The 23,110-nt window shown below is 41.2% G+C and overlaps 1 pseudogene; it reads left to right on the forward strand.

Moving 5' to 3' along the window:
- The first annotated feature begins 18,076 nt into the window (after positions 1-18,076).
- Positions 18,077-22,374, forward strand: LOC147434628 (2-C-methyl-D-erythritol 2,4-cyclodiphosphate synthase, chloroplastic pseudogene; annotated as a pseudogene).
- Positions 22,375-23,110: the final 736 nt, after the last annotated feature.

Here is a 23,110-nt window from a genome sequence, read left to right on the forward strand (position 1 = left end):
AAGGATGGCCCTCAAGTTTTGAACCTCTAGCTCAAACCTCTCTATTGTGCTGAGCTAGAAGATCATCAAGATTGAAGGTGGCATTAAAGATACATAATACTTTGCTCTTTTTCCATACTTTTGGTAGGTGGCCCACAAGCAATGGTAAAAAAATCTACATCCCTCTTTTGTGAGATCAACAGATGAACCTTGGGGGTTACAATGTCCTCCTAAATTGGAGAATGTTCTGAATGTGCCTCTTTAGCATTTACACCTAATCTCATGGCAAGGTCCTCTGTGAGCCCTCTACCCCCATAATACCCTTAGAATCATAAGCTGTGTCCTCCCTACCAATAATATCCATAGGCTGGGTGAAGTTAACATTTATCTTCATGGAATCTTTTAACAATTGAGTATCCTCTTCTCGTGTTTGTACCCAAACGCACATGCTATTGCCCCCAAAAACATTGTGTGACTGGTTGTTTCAATCACCTCCACCTACATGGGGCAAGCACCCTGATACTTAACCATTGCCTCCCATTAGAAAGCTCTCTTTCTCGATGATCTTTACATCCCTTTTGTTCCAATCAAGATTAGAAACAACCATATATTCCTGTAATTTAGGTTATCTCCACCACCAAAACCTCTTGACTAGTCCCTATGTTTGTTTAATTTTTAATTTGCATTAGAGCCTATGGGATTCTCCAATCTCACATATTTGCTAGGTGGCTGAGTGCATTCACATGGTGTCATTTTGTTGACCGCATAAAAATTTTCCATTCGATCATTTATATTTAAATTTGTATATATGTGTGCATGTGTTTGTATATGGAGGGAGATGATATTTATAGTGGTTGGCATTCATGTCCTTGTAAACATTTTTTTTCAAAAGAGGGTAGACGTGGCCCTCCGACTCTAGACAAAATCCATACACTGATTGAGGGCATGGCAATTTTTTATGATGGTGTAGGATAATTGGAGATTGGATCCTTCAAGAGGGGGGTAAGGATGAAGATCTGATAAGATAATCATGTTATATACTATGCAAGTTCAGTAGGAGGGGTTTTTGATTTTTGAAAATCTAAGCAATTTAACAAAGATACATTAACAAGTGGGATATTTTTAATTCACTTTGAAAAAAACCCCTTTATTCATTTCAATATTTTAACATAGGGGTTTTGTAAGTACCCCGTGAATGCACGTTTTATGAGGGATTCTTAATAGCGAACCCCCCAAGCTTTGCCGAGGATGGTTTGATCCAAGACAAGGGTAGCCTACTAGTGGAGAGGAAAGTTATTGCACAATTTGTAATGGAGAGGGAAAATCCAAACCAATGGACACTTAATGTAACCAAAGGAGATGCAAAAGTGGTAAGGGATCAAGACAAGGGCAAAAGTTTTACTAGTCCACATCAGCATTGGTGGAAGGCATGGCTAGACAAGGTATCAGAAAGAATTTTCTCTATGATGGGCTCTAAGGTTGGTAAAGGTCCTTGATTGCCACTCTCATCAGTAGAGATATGACTAACTTGGTCTTTCACTGTAGGGTTTCTACTCTCATATAGTCTACCTGATTGCAACAAATACATCAAGAAAACACTCTTGCAAAAACTTGACTTGTTACCTTATGTGATGCATCCAAATCCTCCGATTGATAGTACTTTGAGCAACACACTCTAGCTCTTGAACATTGTACAAAGAACACTTGGTGGCTATGAGTTTACAGCCACTCTATTAGTAAAAATCTAAAACCAAAATTTTTTTATCGTACTTTTGGTAGAGATTCTTATTTTTCTTGTAAAATCCACAAATTAACTCCAAATTCAATTTTGAAAAGACCACTATGCTCTTGGTGACTAGCTCTAGCTATGGTACAAGTGTAAGTTACATGTATCACAATACACGTACCTTTGTTTTAGAACTTGTTGAAACTTGGTACACAGCTTGCCCCTTGTCTACCGATCCCAGCTATATGATTTTTATGTGATTTGGATTAGATTTTGGGTGACTTTTGATCACCCAAAAGTCAAGCCCTAGGTGTGCTTGATGGTTTTTGGTCTTGCAACGTTTTTCTCCAATTTTGACTAACTTCTTGACCTTTTTTGGCTACCTTGCTTTGGGAAGTTTTGATCTCTGTCCAAAAATAAAAAATACATGGATCACGATCCATGTTTTATTAGATCTGTACTCCAAATTTGACCTACTGATTACTTGCAGTTTCAGTAGTCAACTGCACAACTTTGTTTTGAATTTGAACAAACTTTTGTTAATCAAAAGAAAAATTTTGTATCTGCCCTGTGGTGTTTTGACTAGGTACTCGCCTTTTGATGATTTGACCGAGTTTTTTGCACTTTTTTCTATGGTGTCTTTTGGGAAAGTTGTTTGAAATGATGTGAGATATCTATTGCTCAAATTTTAGTCTCAGATGCTCAAAAGTTAAAATGGATCGTGATCCATGTTTGACATGAAACTTGGTCAGCAGATTGCCTATTCCCTGTTGAGGTCAATTCTCACCCCTTTTTGAATTTAGATTAATAAAAGTTAGAAAACCCTAAATTTTGGTCTATTTTCCAAGATTTTATAGAATTTGTCCAATTTCTTGATTTTGAGTGTGTTTTCAATGTTAATTTCACTCCAAAGTAGTGTATTCAGTTGCTAGGAGCAACCGTTGACCCATTGGTATAATTCTCTGGTCAAAATGTCATAGAGGTACATGGATCGTGATTCATGTTCCTCCACCAAATAGAATGAAACTTCCTAGATTGCTTCTTGTGGGTTTGGATAATCCCCTTTTTGCACAAAGTTTTGGATTTTGATAAGCTTTGAAGCTCTGACAATGAAACTTCCAAATTTTCAGAGTTATGGTCTCACTTACGAAAATATTATGGTTTCTTGCAGTTTTTCCCTTGAACTATTTAGCTCAATTTGATGGTAATAGTTGCTACTTAACCTACTCCTAGGTCCTCAAATGAATCTTGGAACAAAAAACAAACAAATTATGCAAAATTGAAAGTGAAATGGATAATGGAACAATACTTTCAAATCATCGAGAAAAATATAAAATGTAGTGCTTTTCATATCTCACTCATAGCTCTCTATTCCTGCCAAGAGTAGATCTAGCAAGTCCCCAATTTCTAGTCTCTACCAAGCACTAAAACCTATGTCAGCTACTTGACTTCTAAGGTGTAAACAAAATGGTATCAAAATCTAAAGATAAGAAGGCTACAACTACTACTAGGTCACTCACCACCTAAGGATCTCTTTCCCTAGCAATGGCATCAATGTTATTGGGTTGCCATGATCGGACGTCTAGAACATAGTTTTCTAGCACTAACATACTATCAATACTCAGGGAAGAAACTCAAATGGGGCACGGAGACTCTTTGAGGTTGTCAACCTCAAGAAGTAAACACACGGAACAAAACTATCATCACATTACTAGCAAATTTAAATAATCGCTTTGCGAAGATCTGATTGACAAGGAGGGTGCTCGTTGGGTACATCTGCTAACAACGTTTTTTTGGCTATATAGATCGACAAAAAATTGTTGCAATAGTAAGAAAGCTAGACATATCCACATGTCAAAACACATATTCTTATCTAAGAAAAACATAGTTCTTTTGTCCAAAATATAGTTCTTCACTTGTGTGTGCATGTCATTTTTGCATTGGTGTCACATGAATGTTAAATATATGTATGGCAATGTGTGTGCGTTTTGTGCGTTCACCATGTCCCATGCATAACACACTAGGAGTTGTAAGGCTTTGTGAGCCATTTCAGTATAAATCTTCTCACATGTTTTCAATTAGAAAAAATCCTTCTTGAGTGAAAGTTTATTTAGTGACTCCTACATCCTATAACCAATCAGGCCAAAGACTGTGTATAGGAATCCCATTACAAACATATTACACATCACTTAACACATGTGTATATTCTCACAGGATTTACTATCAGTGGGCATAGACATCCGTTTGCGATGAAGTGTACTCAAGAGCCATTGTTCCGGCTAACTCAAGAAAGTTAAGTTACCCTTGTGTCTATATGTGTGTGTTTTGGATTAATTATATTACTTACACACAATAGAATACTTTTACATGCTCAAAAGACGTGACTTCCGACCTCAAGATAGCGAGTCCAAAATCTCCTTTGTATTGCAAAATTTTGTGCAAAGTAAGAATGGAGGTGCATTCTAGTTTTTTCGTATATCAAGAACTTAAAATTATGAAAGTAGATGTTGTTGGTCTTATCTTCAATTTCAAACAACAATTACCCTAAGCGTGTTTAAGAAAGGATATAACTCGCATCTCCATCCATGTGAACAAGACAACCAAGCACTTAGTTTTGAATACATTTTACCAGGTGTCACTAAGCCTATCAATTGTTATCCATGTCAAACTTAAAAACCACTTAGACTATCTACTATCCTATGCAGCACATATCTTTTGTGATTTGAAGTGTTAGGTATAGAGCCTACTTTATTGATGATAAACCATGAAGAGGCAATGACTCCTTCTTGATGCATGTTGAGGTTCCAACATTTTTTTAACGTATTCTTTGCTTTACATTGTTTTTGTTCAAATAGACCCACAAAATATATTGCAATAAATAGTAAGAAATCTAGACATATCCACATGTCAAAACACATATTCTTGTCTAAAAAAACATAGTTCTTCTCTTGTGTGTCAGAGGATCAACAAGGAATGGCTTTGCAACAGAATGGGTCATATTTTCTTATAGAGTGATTCCATTTGGCTTGACCAATGCACCCGCCACATTAGAGGCTAATGAGTTACGTGTTCAAAGAATTCATAAGAGAATTCTTAGAAATTTACATGGATGACTTATGTCTGTATTCCCTCCTGAGAAACGACCACGTAGAGCATTTGAAAAAGATCTTTGAGAAGTGCAAGACTTATCATATTCTCTTGAATTCAAAAAAATGTGTCTTCATGGTAAGAAATCGGAACATTTTAGGTCATATTTTGTCCAAAAATGTCATTTTAACATATCCTGACAAGATACAAGTTATTGTTTCTCTTCCAAGACCCACAAAAGCTAGAGGGGTACAAACCTTTATGGGCCATTGTGGCTACTATTAAAGGAACATCTATATGTATGTGGTCATTGGCAAACCTACCTATGCTCTTATTTACAATTTGTCCGATTTTGAAGGCTCCTGATTGGGAGAAGATATTTTGTGTCCATGTAGATGCATCGGCATATGCAATCGGATGCATCTTGACACAACTTGGAGACATCCTGACACAATCTGGAGAGAATAATATGGATTTTTCCATGTGTTACTCCAACAGACAACTCAATAGTGCATAAAGAAATTACACAACCATAGAAAGAGAAGGATTGTGGATGATCTATAGTCAAAAAGTTTAGATACTACCTTCTTGCAAAAAAAATGTTTTTTTTTTGGACCATCAAGAACTATTGTACTTGGTGAAAAAACCATGCAATACATGACAAATTGTGCAATGGTTTATTATATTGCTTGAGTTTGATTTCATCATAGTAGTAAAAAAGGAGACTACACATAAGAGGACATACTATTTGTCTCCCTTGACTCATGTAGAAGCACCTTTTGGAGTTGAAAATGATATTCTTGACTCCTATCTATTCAATATTGATATGGTATCGAGGTGGATCAAACATGTAATACCATTCCTCACCATTGGTCCTCTGTAGATTAAGAGGTAGCCATCAGTTATTGTGAGCAAGCACACTCACTTGTGCTAATAGCAGGATGATTATATAAGCATGGAAATGATGGAATAATTAGGCTATGCATAGAGCCAAAAAAGAAAAATGTGTACTTGAGGTAGACTCATGTACAAACGTCAGGAGTTCACAGTGAAGAAATGCAAACATTTTGAGATTGGTGAGACTTGGAGTGTAGGGGCCTCATATGCAGTAGAGTGTTCATGACTATGTTAGTTGACGTGATGCTTGTGTGATGAAGGCACCAGTAGAACATGCTACACTGTTCAAAATGGCAGTTGCACCTAAGTGGGGTAAATACATTGTGGATTACCTGAAAAAGGGAGCCTTGCCAGAGAACATGAGTAGATCCAGACAAAAATCAATCCAAAAGGAAGCCAAGAACTACATATTAAATGAAGATTATCTTTATTATAAAGAAAATGATAACCATTTGTGAATTTGTGCCATAGAAAGTGAGTATCTGCCAATCCTTGAGCAAGCACATGCTAGACCGGTAGGCGATTACTTTTCTAGACATGATTGTGAAAGAAATACTTCTTGCAGGAATTTGGTGGCCAACTCTGTACATGTATATAAAGAAATATGTGAAACAATGTGATGGTTGCCACTGCACCAAAGCACCTATGGGACACGACAAAATGCCGTTACAATCGATTATGCTAGTCATGGTGGATGAGCTAGTGTGCTATTCATGGCATAAGCATAATTAGAATAGAGTTAGCTTTACGCATGATATTAGGCACACATTGCAATAGATTATAGTTGCAAAATAATAGACTTAGTTTTATAGAGCATAATGTGCCTCTATATAGGCATATACAAAGAAGCAGCCTTTTGACACATAAAGCATATATGTGACTGCTTATGCACAAACACCTATGGCTATGCTTTACACATAGATTGTAAGAGGTTCTTCACATGGGTTATTGACACATCACTTTTCTAGGTGGACGAGATTGTTCACACAAGAGATGCAACAACAGGCCGCATCCCAACAATCCTCCCTTATGTGGGTTTTGGTTGCATATCACTCACACAAGATTATCCTCCCCTCAAAACACACTAGGGTGAGGCACACAAAACACAAGCCTCCCCTTGAACAAAAGTAGGTGGAAGCACACACAATCCTCCCCTTCACACACAGAGTAAGGTACAAGGAGAGAACGCTCACAGTATATCATCATATACCAACCCAACATTGTTATCATTCTCGTTTTTAGAATCTTCAATGGTGGTGAGGTTGATTTTTGCTTTTCCTTTATCTTTCAAATGCTCTTTGTGATTGGTAACCTGTGAAGTCTTATGTTTGAATCTGCAATACTTTGTAGCATGGTTGTGCTTGCCACAAATGCAAAAAGGGTTGACTTCATGGCAAACCTTTGAAAGATGTTTTGTTTTGCCACAATGTGTGCACTTTAAGTTCTTTTTGTGGTTACGATTGTAGCGGTTGGATGAGACAACAAAACCTCCATTAGTCTATGGTTGATTACCTTTGAGTTTCTTCTTGTTCACTTAAAGAGAGTTTATTACATATTCAAGTTTAGGGACCGAGTCTTTCTCTTTAAGCACTGTGACAGTTTATCCAAAATATGCATCTGGTACAGCTTTGAGAAGCATAGCAATTTGGTCTTCATTTTCTATTCAGTATTTTATATATTTCATTTGTGTGTAGATACATTTGAGGGGGAATTTCAAACTCTGAGCAAACCTTTTCGAGCAATCATAAAAACGAGCAGAACCCAACAAGATACATATGGAAATTAAATCATAAAAGGAAACATTTAGTATCAAATTACATATTATCTATCTATCATTGTTCCTCCTCTAGCATTCCTCATTGAAACTTCAATCATCCACTCTTATATTAACTCCTTGATTATTCAAGGCTATGTCCATTCCGAAGCATGTTTTGTGGTCATAGGTAGTCAAGCCATAGTAGTTTCTTGGGGGGGGGGGGGGGGGGGGGGGGGGGGGGGGGGGGGGGGGGGAGAGAGAGAGAGAGAGAGAGAGAGAGAGAGAGAGAGAGAGAGAGAGAGAGAGCGAGCATGCATAATTTCCAAGACTTTTATAAATGTCATTGAAAGGAACTTTGTATTTTTAAGAAAGATTTTTTGTTGGTCACTTAGTTGTAGTCAAACCCCTTTTGAAGAGATGTAATAGGAGCCAAAAGGCATATACAATTTACAGAGAACTGCACAAATCTAAGTGCACATAGGTAAAGCAATTGTTCCCTATATAGCCAAAATGGAATGTACTAGTGAAGTTTCACAATGTTGGTTACATTTTTGAGTTTTTTTTTGGCTCGTTCTTACAGCATTTAAACTTTTCATCTTCTCCCCTTCTCTCTCTCTCTCTCTCTCTCTCTCTCTCTCTCTCTCTCTCTCTCCCCCCCCCCCCGTCTCTCTCTCTCTGTGTGTGTGTGTGTGTGTGTGTGTGTGTGTGTGTGTGGCTTTGACTAATTTAGAAAAAAACTATCCTACTGTAGGTGACTCCCTTATCATTCCATCTACAATGCACACAGTCTTCAACGGCCCAGCCCAAAGATATGAAAGAGCACCACATTTGCTATGAATGACGCACAAAGGTTTTGATATACTGCAAAAGTGAACAATGAGTTGGGTGCAACATCATCCACAATAATTTGATCGACGTATTCACCCTTGTTGGCATCTCTACCTTCACGGCTGGAAAATAATGTACCATGCCCAGAGGGATTCAACATATTTCTCTCTTCTTTTGAGACTCTTACAAGATCGCACCACCCAGGTTATGCAACATCTTGGATCCACTCCTGTGGCTCCCTTTGACCTGTCCATTGTTCTCATGTTAGAGCCTCTTCACTTCCTTGTGGAGTTGTCCCACCTACCCTAATATACGATGCTCTATTTTGCAAAATGTGAACAAAGTGAAATCCCTATGTGCACTTTCCTTAGCACCCCACAAGGTACCCACCTCCAAAGGGTGACAGGGTTGTTGTTTGCTACAACTAACAACATTGTGCCACTTAGGAAAAGGAAAATATCAGGGTCCATAGATTCATAGATTCATTAACAGATTTGGTTTTAAAGGGGTTGGGCAAGGAAAGTCTAGAAACCATTTGGAGAAACACTAGTTGAGGCAAGAGGGTCCTCAAGTTCAACCGTCATTATTTCACCAGCTATAAACAAAACCCTTATAAAAAACTCTCTGAAAGAGTCCGTGCCGGCATGTCCTCTGTCTCTCTCTCTCTCTCTCTCTCTCTCTCTCTCTCTCTCTCTCTCTCTCTCTCTCTCTCTCTCTCTCTCTCTCTCTCTCTCTCTCTCTCTCTCTCTCTCTCGCTCTCTCTCTCTCTCTGTCTCTGTGTTGTTCGCGATATGGCTTGGTTATCATGAGGGCAAACTTCAAACCTACAGTTGTTGGAGTGATCATGCAACTTTGCCAATATTTAGATGGGTAGAGGTAGCCAAGGAGACCTCTCTCTCTCTCTCTCATCTATTGACTCTGCTAAGTGACCTTGCAAGTTGATTGACGTGTGCGATGTCTTCGATCCGTGCAACAGAGATGTATAGCAAGCTAGCTAGGAGGAAAGTTGCTGAAGTGCATTAAAGGCCGATATTGAGGATCTACACCATATTTATAGCGAGAAGAAAAAAACTTGCACACAACCCACCGAGCCACCAGGTCATACACAACTATTCTTAAAAAAAAAAACTCTCTGAAAGGGGCGCAAATTCTTTCAGGGTGCTTTTTTTTTGAGAGAGAGAGAGATTGCTTCTTATGAGTTGTTCGAAGTTTAAAGAATCCAGTCACGACGTAAAGGTGCATCTTCTTGTTCCATGTGTGCATTTGCCATGCAAACGCTTCCTGTTGATCAAATATTGAATTCAAATGGTTGATTTTTTGTGCATGGTAGGCCCCGGCCTCAGCTCTCCTTATGTTTCTTTGTGCCCTCTGTAGATACTCCTTCATCTCGAAGCAGTCTGAAATGCCATGCTAGTCGAAAACAAAACATGTTTCAGGTGTCAGTGTAGTGTAAAGGATGACGTCTTGCATGCTAACGCATTTGCGATTCTGTTGTGTGTGCGCGTGCGCGTGCGCGCGCACACACACACACACACACACACACACACACACACACACACACACACACACACACACACACACACACACACACACACACACACACACACACAGAGAGAGAGAGAGAGAGAGAGAGAGAGAGAGAGAGAGAGAGAGAGAGAGAGAGAGAGAGAGAGAGAGAGAGAGAGAGAGAGAGAGAGAGAGAGAGAGAGAGAGAGAGAGAGAGAGAGAGAGAGAGAGAGAGAGAGTTCCCTTCTAGCTCATTTGGGTACCCTTTTTAGACCACAAAAACACTTACAAGGAGCACTAGTGGCCTATGAGCCAGCTTTCCTTAAAGTGTTGCAAATATTAATTGCAAGCTTGTCTCTCTACAAAGCCACGTCCTTCAAATTTTTGAAAACATTCTTGAGTGAAGCGGCGTACCAATAGCCCATGACCCTTGACATCTATGATGGGCTGCCAAAAAGGAGACGATATGAATGTTGAAGAGTCTCAGGTGGCATGCTCAAGATGGTGCTAAGGTTTGGGCAAAGCAGATCTGGCATGAAGGGGCTCAACTGGGCTGCACGTTAGAGCTGGCTCAACAAAAGCGGCCATGGTAAGCTAGTGGTTAGTAGGACGAGCAACTGATTAGACACTGCATGAAGTTTGATGAAGATCCTAGCTACCTCAACTGAGCAACCAAGAACTAATGTCAAAGAAAGTGAGAGACTTCACTTTGTCTTGCTGACAGCTACGAGCTAGCTACTGCTCCCCTCTATTCATGAGCCTTTGAGCTAGCACTACAGCCTATAGTGTCGAACCCCTCCCTCCCTCTCTCTCTCTCTCTCTCTCCCCGATTTAGGTGATCTATAGCCTCAATCAAAGAGCACGAAGCCCTCTACACATTGATGTAAAGACAGAAGTTTTTTGAGCAATGAAAGGCTTTGCTGTAACAACATCTCAGAATTGAAAAAACTGTCAAAACTTTGCGTTTTTGTTGTCGACTTGAAGGCAATGTCGGACAAAACTCGCAAGGGTGGAAATCCACACTCGCCATGGAGAATGATGCAAAATATCCAAGGAATTTGGATGCTAATCCAACCACATCTTCTACAACAATGGAAGCATGATCATGGCTTACTTGGTCTCATTACAAGAAACCATCAACAAGCAGCAAGGTGAAGAGCTACGCGCACTTGCAATGGAGAATGGCACATTAAGAGTTCTTGTTGAGGAGAATGAGCACCTCAAGAAGGTTCTTGAAATGCAAACAACACACTTGCTACATCTTGAGAATGAAGTTCAAGAATGTATGTGCTCTCTTGTTGACATGAATGTATTGAAAGAACGCTTGAGCAGAGTTGAAAGAGGAAACGATAGATACAATACGACATGATGTATATGAGATGAGAAATGCATCCTATATGTAAGGATAATGTGGTTTCTACATCTTCTATCACACAAGCCGTTGTCCAAGCAAAGAATGTAGAGAATGTGCACAATCAAGAATTGCAAGAACGGTAAAAACGCTCAAAGAACATCGTCATTCGTGGAATCAAGGAGGAAAGCATGGAAACACCCCAATCTCTTGCGGTTGCTATTGAAGAGTTTTTTGCTACATATTTTGGTATGTAGCACAATCAAGAATTGCATGAACGGTAAAAACGCTCAAAGAACATCGTCATTCGTGGAATCAAGGAGGAAAGCATGGAAACACCCCAATCTCTTGCGGTTGCTATTGAAGAGTTTTTTGCTACATATTTTGGTATGTCTAGAATCATGGCTTATGGTGTACATCGAGTTGGAAAACAAGGAATCCCTCGCTCGGGAGAAAGAACTATTGTATGTACCATGTCGGATGAGGTAAAGAGAAAGATCATCCTTGACAATAGTTGGATCTACCTCAAAGCAACGGGTTGTAATGTATATGAGGATCGCACTCTTATGCAGCAAAATGTACGTCGCAAAGCATATGAGGAAAGAAGCAAGAAGCTTAAGGTGTCATCTCAAGAAGAAAAGTCACTTGAGGAGGATGCAAGTCCACTCAACAAAAAGGGACACATGATCTATGAGACCAACTCACGCTTGCAAATAAGCTTTTGGAATTGTAACGGGTATCCATGGAATGCGGGAATTGGCATTGATGAGGTTACCAATGACTCCGATGTGATACTCCTTGTCAAAACATGGGAGCATGATGCTCAACGAATTCTTGGATTTGATAAATACGATGTGCATTCTTTGATGTTGGCCAAAATTGCAAAGCAACGTAGAGGCCAAGGAGGTGTAGCATATATGATAAAAAAGGGTTTGAAAGATATTTCCATTGTCAAAGAAGATAAGTATAAATGCTACTTATGGATGAAAATCAGCCCACCAAATGGTCAAGTCATGTTTGTGGCTGGTTGCTACCTTCCTCACTATGACTCCAACTTTTATGCTCGCTTGGATATGGATAGAGATCATCCCTTTGTTGAACTAGAGGAAGACATTGCTCATTACAAGGACCAGGGTGAAGTCATTGTCTTTGGAGACATGAATGCTCACACAAATACGTTACAACACGACACACAACAAGTCGACATGCCACATGTCTCAAGAAGAATGGATGACTCATACATGTATAATTGAAGTTCTAATGATGCAAAAGAACTGGATCAATATGGAAATTTGCTTCTACATATGTGCAATAGTAGTGGAATGCTCATTGCAAATGGTGTTTCTTTATGGCAAGGCACCAATGAATTTACATGTAGAAAGCACAATGGTGATATTGTGATTGACTATATGTTGGTTTCGGAAGCCACTCTAGAATGCACACAAAGCTTTACACTTGGTGAATGGAATCCAGATCGGATCATAGGATGTTATGTATTGACCTCAAGTGTGGTAAAAGACCCAAGCATGTAGCCTCCAATCATGATGTGAATTATTCGTACCTACGTCTAGACTTCAAACGAGCACTTATATATGCTAATATGGTGGACCAAATGTTAAGCATGACAGAGCATCAAGAGAGCCCAATATTACAATGCAGGTGGAAAGTTTTCAAAGAAGTAATTCGCTCTTGTGCGAAGGAATGCTTTTCGGTGAAACACATGTCTTGCAAAAGGTATAAGAAGGGTAGCACCGAGAAGAAATGGTTTGACATGGAATGTAGTCAAGCCCTAAAACACTTGCTAAGGTTGGATGTAAGAAAAGACAAGAAAGTTTACTTGGAACATTCACACACATACAAAGCACTTGTTAAAAAAAAGAGGAGAAGGTGGGAAGTCAAAAAACAACTTCTTTTAGTGCAAGAGAAAGCACATGCATGTGGCAAGTTTTGGCAAAATCTAAAAGACAAGCGTGTTGAGAGCTTTGTTGACTTGAATCTATACGCATTGCAAAAACCTCTATGAGCAACCTAATGTTGATAAGATGGAGTGTTGTAGCTTCCTTCTGTTTATGCCTCCCTTCTTTACCATTAAAGATGTATGCCGTGCGCTTGAGAAACTTGCTACTCGCAAGGCAGGGGACCTTCAAAGTGTCAAGGCTGAAATGATTGAATGGACAAGCAAGAAAACATGAGATTGGATATGTGATATGTTTAACTTTGCACTTAGCATGGCATGCCTCATGATTGGAGTGCAAATTGGATCAAACCTTTGCACAAAGGAGGATATGTAAACAATGTGAACAACTATCACACTATAATGGTTGGTTCTTTGATGGAAAAGTTATTTGGATGTATCATGGAGATGAAGATAAGTGAATGGGCTAAAAAGAATGGCAAACGTGCGCTTGGCCAAGCACGTTTTTGAAAGCATCATAGCACTATTGATCACCTTGTTACTCTTCGAGTTCTTATGGAAGCGTCTAGATTGAAAGAAAAAAAGTTGTAATGTTGCTTTGTGGATTTCAAGAAAGCTTTTGACATGGTACTGCAAGGAAATCTTTGGAGACGTATGCAAAGCCTTCAAGTGCTGAGATAATTTATGCATGCAGTCGTTCGTATCTATCAAAAAGTGATTTGTCGACTACGTATGGGAGATGGAATTTCAAAATTTTTTGCAAGCACCATTGGTGTCAAACAAGGATTCCCACTTTCCCCAACCCTTTTTGGGCTACTCATTGATGAATTGGAATGCATGGGTCTTGATTTTATGCAACAAGAAGGCATAGAAGAGGTTAAGATCGGAAATGCGGTGACCATGCTTTTGCTTTATGTCGATGATGTAGTGCTCTTGGCACATACCTTAGAAGATGCACAAAAGCTTATGAGTGTCTTGGAACGCTTTTGCCTACATAGCGGGCTGATCGTGAATGGATCCAAAACCAAGGTTATGCTTGTAAAGACCCTCAATGACAAAAATCCATGCATTGTATACATTGGTGACACTGGTGCTTCGTTATGGTGTGGAGGTGTGGGGTGGTAGCATCGGGAAGTCTACTTGGAAAGAGTTTGAGAATGTCCATAAGTGTTTTCTCACCAACTTTCTCCAAGTCAAGACACAAACACCCTACATCTCTTACTTCTTGAGTCCGGATCGCTTCCCATTGAGGTCTTGGGCATGCAAAGGGTTGTGGAGTACATGCTCAAGACACAACGTAGCCCTTTGTATCGACTTCCTAGAATCGCATATGAAGCAAGTCAAAAGGTCCAAAAGACATGCAAGAGCAAAATACTAAGTTTGGGGTGGATGCTTGACATCAAGAAATGGTTTGGAAGATGGGATGTATGTCACTTGGTCAAGGATGCTATTGATTGACTCCCAAGTTAATAAGGCCTTCTTACAACGCCAATGTATCACGGCTTGGGAGAAATCCATAGATTCTTGTTTCAGCCATTACACCACACACATTGCCCCAAACTACAAATCTCTCTTCTTCTTCGAACCAGGTAACCGAACCTGTCCTTACATCCTTGAGCCCATCACGTTGAATGCGATCCGCACCATTGCCTCCATTTGTCTTAGCTTCCATTCTCTATGCTACGAGACAGGACGTTAATGCACTGGCGAGGAGTCTCATCGACTTTGCACCTTATGCCCTCATCAAGTGCAAGAGATTGAGTACCACACACTACTTGAGTGCTCAACTTTTGACCACATTAGGTCCTCTTTTCCCCATATATTCAGCCATGAGCTCTCCCTACATACCTTCCTCTCCCAACCACGATGTGAACTCTCTATTGCGACACTCATTTCAGCCATTTTTGAGCATCAAGAGTCACTTATGACCTCCACTCACACCATGTGACATGTTCATTTGGTCCCATAGGTCATATTTGACCTTCAAGGATGATAATAGAACTATCTATCTATCTATCTATCTCTCTCTCTCTCTCTCTCTCTCTAGACATACTACCTCTTCTGCAAAACAAAGTGCCTTCTTTTTAACACAGATGAGTTATTTGTGTCATTTGCTTCACGCTCACGTTCATGAGTTCCAGTCAGGCACTTGCATTGGGTGGAACCTGAGATCACAACTTTTTGTAGCCAGGCTTGAGAATAACAATGCAGTGAGCAGCCTGCTAGAAAGGTTGTATTATGCGGATGAGATACTAAGTTTTACAAGAAGAACAAGGCTTGAAATGAAGTGAAATGGTTTTCTTTGGATTAACAACAATCGCTCTTAACTTTTCTGTCACTGTAAGTTGTAACAAGCTTCGGTAGTGTGAAGTGCTCAAGGCTTTATTTACATGTCATTTTGACGCAATAAACGGTTAATGCATGTTTTGTGGCAGGTTAAAGCTGGCAGTCGACTACCTCATGTACTTCTTAAGGATTGAGGCTGATAACAATGAAGGGATGATAGAATTCAAAAAACATGATGGGATTATTTCAGAGTGGAAGGTAAGAATTTTCCGAGTAGTCTTGGAGCGCAAAAAGTATATCATCTTTTGATATGGATCTTCTGTAAATGCAAATGAATTTTCATAGCTTAAGATCCATACTTTGTAGCTCAAACTACTTGCACCCAAAGCTGATTAGTTTATAAAGTGATGGATAGTTTAACTGTCTACCCATAATACAGAATTGAGATTCTTGATAGAATCTTAGGTCATTTGAGTCAAAGATGAATATACAAGTGTGTTAATAGAAACAAACGTATAAATATCTACTAAAACAAAGTAGAAAAGGTGGAGCCTTTGATACGTGAACAAAAGGGATCTAACCATACGTCCTTCTCCTGCCTCTTCCTGCCATATACAACACTTTCTCAACCATTTTAACTCACTTCAATCGATTCTTTGATTAAAGACTCAGGGTTGAAAGCAACATTTATTGATTAGTTTTTATCAAATTTTGATAAATCTAACATTTTTTGGACATGTTATATATTTTTGTCATCAGTTTTCTGTCGATTCATCAGGTCAAAATAATGTTGTGGTCCTGGAGAGAGTGGGCCAACACCTTGCTTTTACAGAGCTCCGATAGATAATGACAAAGGAGGTGGAAATGCAAGCTATGCTTTTCAATGGAAGAAGTTGGGGCTTGAGGATATTTCCGTTTCACGTGCCACTGGATTTAGGGTTGAACATTTTGTGTTGAACATTTCTCTGAGACTGCCATTGAAGAAATTACTCGTCTTTTGATCCAAGTGCATGCTACGCGGGTCTGTATTGAAAATAGATTGGATGTGCGAGCGAAGGTTCTCACACTTACACCTTTGTGATTGGAGGTAGAAGCAGAGCAACCAGATCATACACAAGGTCCAACTCGTACACTAGAACCATTCTCTAAAAAAAACTCTCTGAAAGAGTGCGCGTCGACGCACGCTCTTTCAGAGAGTTTTGTTTTATAGAGAAAGAGAGGCTATAATTAGATGGAATGGTGGCACAATAGTGGGTAGGGGTGAGATGCTTGCCTGGCATGGCTTCATTGGGTCAAAGGAAATGGTTTCTCTTCGAACCCGCCATGAGATTGGGTGACAACCCCCCTCCGGAAGATCATCTCGGGCGCTCTTCGTTAGCACGAGCACAGGGCGGCAGAGTTGAGCAGGTTTTTGAGGTAGGTTTTTGTTGCAGTAGCTCTCCCTTGATTGGTTGTTGCTCTGGTGCAGGTATTTGAATTTTACAGCTGCTGTCGGCTCATGTGAACAAGGAGGGTGGAAGACCCTGAGAGAGAGACGGGTTTCTGCCGCTCTCGTCTGAACCTAGCTAGACAAAGAGAAATGGCTAAATGCCATGAAAAGCCCATGGCCCTCCTTTTTTTGTCGGTTGCACGTTATTCGCTTGGAGCTTACGTGTGCTTGCGTGAAGCGTGGAGCCTTGTTCTCATAGTGCTGCACTACTTGCTGCGCCCCCAAAAAGTGCAATGACCTGCTGCGTTGGTCACGTCCATGCACACGTCAGCAAGCTAGCCGATATTTAACCATAGCCTCTATCCTGCATACTTCTCTTTATGTGCTCTGAGAGCCACTAACATTATGCGATCTTCTCAGTGCCCAGGAGTGCAAGTAATGTGAAATAAAAGAGGAGGCAGTAAGACATGGGGTACTGCACGACAACAAAGGCAATACAAGAGAAGTGTGTCGGCTGGATAGTGGGCACGAAGGGGCTTGTAACCGGGCTCTATCGATGGTGGTTGCCACTGACAAGGTGGCAATGCAATTTCAAAGGCCAATAGGGCATATAAACTTTTAGATTTGGTGCAGTCAAGTGAACAAGCCCGTCCTGACGGTTAGACACATGGCTCTCGGATTATTGCTTTCCACCCACCGTGGTTCAAGGCCGACATTGAGGACGAAGGACCATAAAATTTGAGTTTGAGTTTGAGAGAGAGAGAGAGAGAGAGAGAGAGAGAGAGAGAGAGAGAGAGAGAGAGAGAGAGAGAGAGAGAGAGAGAGAGAGAGAGGAGAGAGAGAGAGAGAGAGAGAGAGAGAGAGAGAGAGAGAGAGAGAGAGAGAGAGAGAGAGAGATCTAATTTCTTAAATTTCTTAAATTTCTTAAGTGGATTTTTTCCTTCTCCTCTCCCATCAACCGGTTATTTTGATTTTTCAACCAGCCCAAGGACAAGAGGCACACTTTTTCCAAACACTAATCTATTGACAACAAATTGCTTATTGTCCTGATGATAGTGATATTGTTTCTTGGTTTTCTTAGAGAGAGAGAGAGAGAGAGAGAGAGAGAGAGAGAGAGAGAGAGAGAGAGAGAGAGAGAGAGAGAGAGAGAGAGAGAGAGAGAGAGAGAGAGAGAGAGAGAGAGAGAGAAGCATCTTCTCTCACTTAGTAGTGTTCTTCCTAGTGAGGGGACATGATCGTCTAGGTAGCAAGATTTCCATACCACCTTATCTTGAGCAGACACAAGCTCAAAACAGACTAAATTTTGCCACCAAAAAATGGTATGGAAAGTCCTTCTTGTTGAAACTATCATTCCAGATGTGAAGAAGGTTCTTGTACTACCTTTTAGAGTAGGGCATGGCTTTGATATTCATAGATTGGAGCCAAATTTTCCTCTTATAATTGTCGACACCATGAATATGCAGCATGACCAAGAATGTGAAGCATATTCCAACAGTGATATGCTTGTCCATTGTGTGGTAGATGCTATGTCCTTCTGACTGAAGGGGATCGGGGAGCACCACAGAGGGAGAGTGTGAGAGAGAGAAGGAGACACACACACGATGTGGGTGGGGAGACTGTGAAGTGGCAGCTCCCCCTATACATTATACTCACTATAAGTATAGGGTAACAGTGGGCGGGCGCCCATGACCTAGGCGACCGGTCAAGGCACATAGGCCTTAACCCCAAAAACCTCCCACTTAAAGGCCAATGTGCCTTTAAGCAAGATCTACTAGTGTACAACTAATAGAAGGTGAGATATTCTCTCAACCTATGCCCACTGACTCTCGATGAGCTAGTGCATCCGGCTCTACTGAAAGACAAACATCCTGCTGCGGAATCCACACAGAGCTAGCTCCAAGCTCTGCAAAGATTCTACAAGAGCTCATGCACTCCTGCAAGTATCGGTCCAATACCTGCAAACCTCCCCTATGCTCTATGCCGAGATCAGTCATCGAAAAACTAATCAACCCTGCTGCAAATGCTCCCAATGCAGCTGCTATGTCGGGCCTCGAGATCAGCATCTTGTACATGAGGACACCGAACATTGATGCAACCCTGGCAACCTCTGCCACCTCCAACTCAGAACTCAACTCATGGCAATCCTGTCCCCTATCATAGAGACCATGGCACTCTGACTCCGAGCTCTGGAGTGACTCCTCGTGCCCACCACAAATCACATGTTTACCAAGAGTATCCATCTGTCCTGAATCTGCATCAAGCTCTGGCATAAGCATATCAAGAAATGACTCCACAATAGCCGACATCTCAGCATCCATGTGAGTCATCTCTGTCATCACCTCTGATGACTCATCCTGCTGTGACTCACTAGAGCTGTCCCGCTCTACCTGTGAATCCGTAGACGCAACCTGCACAACAAGGTCACTGCTCTGCACTCCATGCAAAGCATCCTGCAACCCACAAGCAAAAGAGAATCACTTGCTCTCTCGCTCTCTACCTGACTGCATGATCACAGAGACAACACCGTCTCTCCCGTGATCCACATGCAATGGGTAACCTGTACCACTCCTGGCACCTCTCGCAATCACTAGCGAACCCAAATGCATCACAAAATCTCGCTCTCGTAGCAAAATATGACATCCACAATCTCTAAGCTGACCAATCGAGATCAAACTCACTGTCAAATCTGGTACATAGCGCACATGTCGTAACAAGTAAGATGCACCACTCGGTAATGACAGTCTCACATTCCCTGCACCTGCTATCGCATGCACCAATCCATCGGTCAAATGTACACTGCCAAGCATCCCGCTAGAATAGCTACAAAACCATTCACGATGCGGCGTGACATGAAACATAGCATCTGCGTCTAGCAACCACTGTAAAGGGAGTGCACTATCCACATGTATAGCATCTCGTGCATAGCTCGAGGTAAAAGTGACATCCCCGTCACTAGTATACTCTGACACTACATCTGCCTCAACTGTCAAGGCAACTGAGTCCATGGCATCACTACATACATCTCTGAGACTGCCATGTCTCCTACGATGTCGCATACGACGAACACAACGCCGTCTAACGTGTCCAGAATGACCACAATACCAACATGTCACCTGTCGGCGTGCTCGTGAATGTACATGTCTCACACGAGTCCGTGATGACTCAGATCTATCATACATATCATGTAATCTGCGCCAAAGTGCTCTCGAAGTAGTCTTATACATAACAAGAGCATATACAGATTCCGCAAGGTGCAAAGAGAGTGTAGATAGTGCCATCTCCTCTAGCTCCTGCCATTGATTATCAGACATGTTTGAAGGTCTACCTACATCACCACTGAATGGTCGATGCAACCCTCGCTGTGTCAATGCATCAAGCATACACTCTCTTCATGCTGCAAAGTCTGACCCATCAAACATGCACATTTCGGAGAGATCATAATCTGAGCGATCACCTGTCTTTGCCATGAGCACAATGTAGCAAACTAGAAAGCAAAACCACCTCACCAACAACACTTGGAAACTGTCTACAAATATGGCCAGAAACACAATGTAAAACCTATGAGACACACTCCAAAATAGAGCTCCCGCAATGTCAATACAAGCCTCGCCTACTCTAGTATCACACTACAATCTGTGAGCTAATCACAAGCCCACACTATGCGGTATCGATGCATACACACACACAAATCTCTCACCTGCAGAAAACACCGCATGTAATCACTGAGTGCAATCGCAATCACAACCTGGATCGCATCAACTTATGTGCATAAAACTCCTGGGAAAATTTCGCTAGAGTTTCGACGCACAATGGCTATCAACACAAAATATCCATTGTCTTGCAAGCTCAATACAATGAGCAATCAATGCGCATCAAAATACACTCAACATACATGCATAAGCTCTGCAAAACTATGGCAAACAATGCTCGAGATCACAAGACTCTCCCACCCGATAGCAAACCACTGTCTCAAGCAAAGAAAGATACACAACTCCTCACTCTTGCGAGAGTGGATACAAAAACAAAAAACTGTGTCCAAACTGACAAAACCTGTCAAAGTGAGAGTAAACACTCGATCACAAACTATGGCGAGAATCTGGGAAAAATCCGACAGAATTTCCCCTGAAAACTGAGCAAAAAACTCAAGTACAATCTCTACCATAAACCATAACACTACTCAATGCCAATGAGTAGAAATGCCAAAATGGCTCCACATTTTCACATACAATGGCAATCCCCACTCAACGTACATCAACGGACTGAGCGCGCATAAGCAAGCGCCAAAAGATTTGCAATCCGGAAACTTGATCAATGCGAAAACAATGCACTCAAGAGAGCTCACCGGCACTTGAAAGCGCTCGCCAAAATGCATGTATAATGGGCATCAACCATGCGCCATAACCATATGCAAACCATCCGCAAAGACCATGAATCTCAGCACAAAATCACTGCCAAAGTATCCTGTGAAAACCAGTGAAAGAAGCTCCACCTGTGTGCTCCAAAAAACTACGTCTCTCAAGAGACCGCCTCGGTGGTGTGTAAACGCCTCCGTACTTTGTTGCCCAAGTCTACCAAAAAACCCTCAAACCACAAGCTTAACACAAGCTGCAATTACATCTTCAGCTCAGAATTTATGCACTCAATTTCAAGCATCTCTCGTGCTTCCAAAAGTGCATCAAACTCGCACACAATGCGACAACAGAAAATCTGGAATTTCTGTATACATTTAGTCTGAGCTAAATATTAGCAAAACGGTGAGGAATTTGCAAAAAGTTTCTTCTGCAAAGTTGTAGACCATGTCAAAACGGATGGGCGTGGGAAATAGAATTCTCAGATCTGCATTCTACAAGGAGAAAAACGAATCTCAAAACAGTGCTGCTGCGCACACAGTTTTAGGGCAGCACCTTCACTTACACACAGTCTTCCACACTCCTTTCTGAGCTTCCACAAGAGCATACATCACTCTCAACTAAGCTCACAAGCTCCCATTGCATTCTCACAAAGATTCCAAGCTTTCTAAATCTCTCTACGGTCGAGAGCGAGCGAGCTATCGCCTCGAAGCTCTCAAAGCTGTCGTGCTCTCCGCGGTCACCATAGCTCTGATACCAATTGAAGGGGATCGGGGAGCACCACAGAGGGAGAGTGTGTGAGAGAGAAGGAGACACACACACGATGTGGGTGGGGAGACTATGAAGTGGAAGCTCCCCCTATACAGTATACTCACTATAAGTATAGGGTAACAGTGGGCGGGTGCCCATGACCTGGGCGACGGGTCAAGGCACATAGGCCTTAACCCCAACACTGACATCTGCAAATTTTTCCAAACAATGATTCAAAATGGAAAGGAACCGCATCTTCAATCTTTATGAAAGAAGCTGTTCAATATTTGATGCATGAAGCGAGATATACTATGGGCAATTTAGATGTCACCCTCATACTACAAAGGGCAAAGTGGAGTCCCCATAAGGAGGCCATAAAGTCGAACCTCTGCGAGCTTCTTCGCATAGATCCTTTAGTAGTTGATGTTAAGGTCAAAACCCATGAAAAGGTCGATAGCTTGGGAGAGAATCGTAGCATTGTTGCCCACACTGTTATGTTATTGATCAAGAAATAAGAAAACCATATATAGTAAAAACACACGAAAAGGTCGATAGCTTGGGAAAGAATCATAGCATTGTTGCCCACACTGTTATGTTGTTGAAGAAGAAAGACGAAAACCATATATAGTAAAGATTTGTAGGCTTTAATTGCTACTGGTGTTTCTATCAATTAATAATTGATTAAGCAATGATTCAGAGAGAGAGAGAGAGAGAGAGAGAGAGAGAGATTTTATTATCGTCCAACGGAGGTCAAATATGACCTATGGGACCAGAAACAAAGCCTTACAATGAGTCTACTAAGTGCAACATATATACATCTCGGTTAAGGTATGAGGGTCCAAAACGGAAGAAAAAAGGACAAAAAGGAAAACTTAAGAGGGGGCAAGTGAGAGGAAATCCGGTTTGGGAGTTCGAAACTCCTGGATGATGGCTTTACCTTCTCGATAGACCGCCCATTTTCTTGGTGCTCGTGCTTCGCGCATCTTTTGAAGTTTTGTCTTCTTTTGTTTGAGTTGAGTGTGTGTAAGATCTTCTACAAGCCAAAGCTTAGTGTCTCTAAGAAGCCTTGATTGTTGTAGGAGTTTGATTTGATCCTCTCTAGTCTTGAGAGTGAGGATAGCATGGTTGGTTGGGTGCTCGTGTGTAATAGTGGTGATTGCCTCTTCATCCCATTGTATCATGGGAAGTGCCGAAGAGAGAGAGAGAGAGAGAGAGAGAGAGAGAGAGAGAGAGGCAAAAGATGAAGAGGAA

Source organism: Adiantum capillus-veneris, chromosome 19 (genome assembly GCF_014529385.1).
Source record: "Adiantum capillus-veneris isolate H3 chromosome 19, ASM1452938v2, whole genome shotgun sequence".
Taxonomy (NCBI): domain Eukaryota; kingdom Viridiplantae; phylum Streptophyta; class Polypodiopsida; order Polypodiales; family Pteridaceae; genus Adiantum; species Adiantum capillus-veneris.